The sequence below is a fragment of the Bicyclus anynana genome, chromosome 17 (assembly GCF_947172395.1).
Source record: "Bicyclus anynana chromosome 17, ilBicAnyn1.1, whole genome shotgun sequence".
Lineage (NCBI taxonomy): Eukaryota > Metazoa > Arthropoda > Insecta > Lepidoptera > Nymphalidae > Bicyclus > Bicyclus anynana.
In genome coordinates this window covers 13,779,682-13,784,814 of record NC_069099.1, presented here as the reverse complement: position 1 = coordinate 13,784,814, position 5,133 = coordinate 13,779,682, and positions in this window count along the sequence as shown.

The window sequence follows — 5,133 nt, the reverse complement described above, 5'->3', positions numbered from 1 at the left end:
ATGGTGCGGGTGACAGTTCATTTCACTCAAGTTTGCCGCGATTCACGATAATAGTACGTATTATAAACGTCATACAGGCGACTGTCACTGTACCCGTACTGAAAAACACTTTAATTTATAATTCAAGCGAATCTTATATCGACTCACGTTATTTTTATTTAGTTCTTAATTGGCTACTCTTAAGGTGACATCACAGGCCACGGTGCGCACAAATAAGGAATTGCGTTTAATTTCGTCGTGGGTGGAATTGCGTTGTATATTATGGATCTGTAGCAGATTTTTATGGAAACTTACTTGTATAATGGGGACGTGATAGCCCAGTGGATATGACCTCTGCCTTCGATTCAGAGGGCGTTGGTTCAAATCTGGTCCAGGGAGTGCACCTCCTACTTTTCTGTTATGTGAATTTTCAAGAAATTTATATCTTGAAAACTTCGTTCGTAACACTACCGATGGTCCGCGCGGGCTGGGGGGCGTGTAGCGATGAATGAAAACCCACGACTGATGCACCTCATTTTCCCCCCGTCGCCCGCATATCATGGGAGTGTCATCAACAAAACTTGCCGGACTATAATATATCCTGTCTCAAACGGTGAAGGAAAAACCTGCATACCTGAGAACTTTCTTAATTCTCTTAGTGTGTGAAGTCTGCCAATCCGCATTGGGCCAGCGTGGTGGACTATTGGCCTAACCCCTATCATTCTGAGAGGAGACTTTTATAATATTAATCAAAATAGATAGTCTTTATTTGTGCAACACAAGAAAGTAAATACGAAATATGCAAAGGCGGTCTTATCATTAAAAACACAAGAAAGTAAATACGAAATATGCAAACGCGGCCTTATCACTAAAAACTACCTCAAAGAACTTTAAATAAACATATGATATTTACTTCAATCTTGAAGACTGTTTAAAAGAGGTTAAAACGACCTAAGAGTGTATTATGAATCGATACTTCAAAGAATATAACCTTGTACTTTCCCAAGTTCTGATATTTAGGTCAAGGCTCTTTCTTATTTACTGCTTATCATCGGGTAGCAATAAAATATGTATAATAGAGGATGAGATCCCAATTGGACTTTTATTAGTAGTTAACCTATTTTTGACTAGCTGATGACGATGATGACTTTCTATCTATACTAATATTAACAAGAGGAAAGATTTGATTGTTTGTTTGTTTGCATTGAATAGGCTCTGAAACTACTGAACCGATTTGTAAGATTTATTTCACTGTTGGGAAGCTACACTATCCCCGAGTACGCTTAGGCTATTTTTCCTCACCGTATTCGGAAACGGGAACTACGCGGGTGAAACCGCGCGGCATCTGCTAGTATAATACAAAGTCATTTACGTTATATAGAAAACGATACCCCGCTTCGTAGTAAAAGTAATGAATTCTTTTTAATAACAAGTTAAAATTAAAAACCCCGAAAATTATGAAATTAACTAGAACAACGACTGTTCCATTAATTCTTGTAATCATAACAAAAAAGTTTAAATTTTCTTGCAATATGTTAGCTAGATAAAAAATATACTTATTGGCTTTTAAATCAAAATACCGCATCGAAATCGGTCCATCCATCCACAGGCAGACATCGACGTCAAACTTACAACACCCCTCCCTTGCCTCGGGGATTAATATGGTATCTAATTACTTATAATAAAACCGGTAAGTTGCTCAAGTATGCCTCTCTGACAGAGAGTTACATATTTGTTCCTTTTGCCGTGGAGACCCTTGGGCCATGGAGTCGCAGTGCCAAAAAATTTACCAATCATTTCACCGCGGCTAGTTGCCTCGACCTCTGTCACCAGAAGGGCTGGCTCATTTTTTGCGCAAAGAATCAGGCTGATCCTAGGTTGTCCAGCGCGGAAATGCAGCCAGTATTCTTGCCACCATTCAACGTGGGCATGATTTGTATAGTTATTAGGATAAGTTAGCTTAAGTTCCTTATTGTATTCTGAACTGCAAAAAAATAAAACTACAACGAATTAACGATTGTGTGATACAAATTATAATACATTAATAAATAATAATTAGATAATCAAGTGAGAAATTGCGCACAAAATTGTAAAAACTAGTTTGACCAGACACCGGAAGAATATCCTCGAGTTTTGCTACGCAAGGTCATTTTGGGCGAGCCGCCACGTGACCTTATTAAGCTGGGCTTGAAAAGGAAGTCCATTCAATGCTGGCATTCTTTGTGGATTTCGAAGTGTATAGACACTGTTCCGGTGTTAACAGGAATTTTGTTTAATGAGGGTTTCATGTTATAGGTATTCAAACTTTTGTTATGATGCTAAGTGGAATATGTCTGTTGCTTTAAAATCGTTCGCATTGTCGCGCTGGAAGGAAGCTTATGTTATATTTTGTCTAAGAAAGAAAGAAAGAAAAATGCGTTTATTTCGAAATTATGCCACATCATCATTATCAACCCATATTCGGCTCACTGCTGAGCTCGAGCCTCCTCTCTGAATGAGAGGGGTTAGGCCAATAGTCCATCACGCTGGCCCAATGCGGATTGGCAGACTTCACACACGCAGAGAATTAAGAAAACTCTCTGGTATGCAGGTTTCCTCACGATGTTTTTCCGTTCACCGTTTGAGACACGTGATATTTAATTTCTTAAAATGCACACAACTGAAAACTTTTCAGTTGTGTGCAAGTGTTAAATATCACGGAGGTTCATGCCCGGACCGGATTCGAACCCACACCCTTTGGAAGCGGAGGCAGAGGTCATATCCACTGGGCTATCACGGCCGCTAACCCACACATCACAATATCTGCAGTACACCAGGACATCCAGGACAATACCATGCGATGTGTGGCATAACCCAGAAAATGGACCCAGCTCAGCATAATGCTACGTGACCATTTGAATTTGGACACGTAGCGCTGATTTTCAGCTGGAACCACAGATTGGGTAACGCCACGAACACAACCTTATAATCTAAACTAATACCTACAATGACATTAAACTGAAAAATAAACTTAATATTAGATAACCAAAAGGAACTAAAATGAATTAAACTATAGACCTAATAAAAAATATTATACTATTAATCTAAAACATATATATATATTTTTATTAAAAAAACAAAGAACAGGTAATGAACAGGTGGCAATACTTTATAATATTATTGGAATCTATATACTCTACACTATTATATTAAGCTGAAGAGTTTGTTTGTTTGATTGAACGCGCTAATCTCAGGAACTACTGGTCCGATTTGAAAAATTCTTTCAGTGTTAGATAGCCTATTTATCGAGGAAGGCTACACATTATTATCTCCGTATTCCTACGGGAACGGGAACCACAAGATAAATTAAAAATTGGAGCAGAACATAGACTACTTTTTATCCAAAAAAAATCCATGATTTGCGCGGGATTTCTGTAACAGAATATCATGCGAACAGGCTCGCGTTGGCTAATTTAAAATGTGTCCCAAAATTTCTCTCAAACAAAAAAAAAATACGCATATTAGCTATGACTAATTCGCCACTAGACTAACAGTGAATCACCTATGTCCTCATAGTGGTTAAAACAGAGCATGCCTTATCAATATTTAAAACAAGTACAGTATCGTATATCATAATATATCTGCACACTAGACTCATACATTGTAATTTTTGTTTACAGTTATTTTTTACTATCGCTATATTGAGAGAACGTTTTAAATAAAAAAATCAAAAAATCTATCGATCTGAATTATTTATTTTTAATTTTTTTTTTGATGCGTGCCCAGTGGATATGACCTCTGCCTCCGTTACCGGAGGGTGTGGGTTCGAATCCGATCCGATCCGGTACACAACTTTTCAGTTGTGTACATTTTAAGAAATTGAGGAAAAAGAGGTGCATGCTGCGGATCGGATTCAAACCCACGCCCTCCGAAATCGAAGACAGAGGTCATATCAACTGGGCTATCACGCATCAAAAAAAAAAAAATTAAAAATAAATAATTCAGATCGATAGATTTTTTGATTTGGTATGTTTTTGCTTTTTCTGCTTCAAGCTAACCTACTACGTTTACTACGTACTATGTTTATTTACGAGTACTTGATCTACCCGCAAGCAAATCAGTTTTCACTAAAACAGTAGAAAGTCTTTAAAAAGTCTACAGAAGAGTATATACCTACGTACATATAATTATGTTAATTTAATGTAAGTATAATTTATACCACTAAGTAAACAATAAAATTAGTAACAAAGATAATATGGCATCGTTTTTTTATTTAATTTTTTTCTAGAAATTGTCTGGTCTAATTAAAGTCAAATTAATTACTTAAACGAATTAGTAAAATAGGATAAGTGATACAGAAATCGATTTTACCGCGTTCGATTTAATTATCACGAACGAATTGGCTCGGCAGGCCTGATTCAAATTAATTACTGTTTGTAATTAATTTGACTTGTAAAATAGATAAGTAATACAGAAATATTTTAATTTTTTTATTTTACCCAGAATCAAGCGGCTTGCCAGTCCTGATTAAATTAAAGTTAAACGAATAGGGCTGAGGATAGTTTTTTAAATTAAGAGTACGCTAATAGTAAAGCAATTTTGTAAAATGAACAGGGTATCGATCATTACTTTCGGAGCTACAGGGATTTAAAGCGTCAGATTTGCGGCGCTGCCGCGGATCCCTAAAAAACGCATACAAAATGTCACTAACTAATGACGTCATAAGTAATGTAATGATCGTTAGATTTGTATGTGCGTTCAAACAAAACTACTAATGTCTTTGTTATTTGTGCATTTATGTTTAGAGTTTATATCTTAAAAAATGTCACATTTAATGTAAGAAAGCTAAAACAGTATGAATTTTCATCTAATTACTATAAAAGATTTTTAATAGATTTATTTGCAAATATCCAGAGAAACTTTGCTTTTTATGTATAAATTAGTTAACATTGACCTTATTTACCCGAATGCATCATAAAAATCAATTTATTGAAACCTAGTCATCATCCCCATTGTAAAATAGGATTTCAACGCATTTGATATTTAATTAATATCCACAATTAATGAACTCGACTGGCCTGTTTAAAATAATTAAGTCACTGTCGAATTATTTAGTCAAATAAACTTTACAACGATGAAATCGATTTTTTCAACAATTTATACCCATATTGTTGT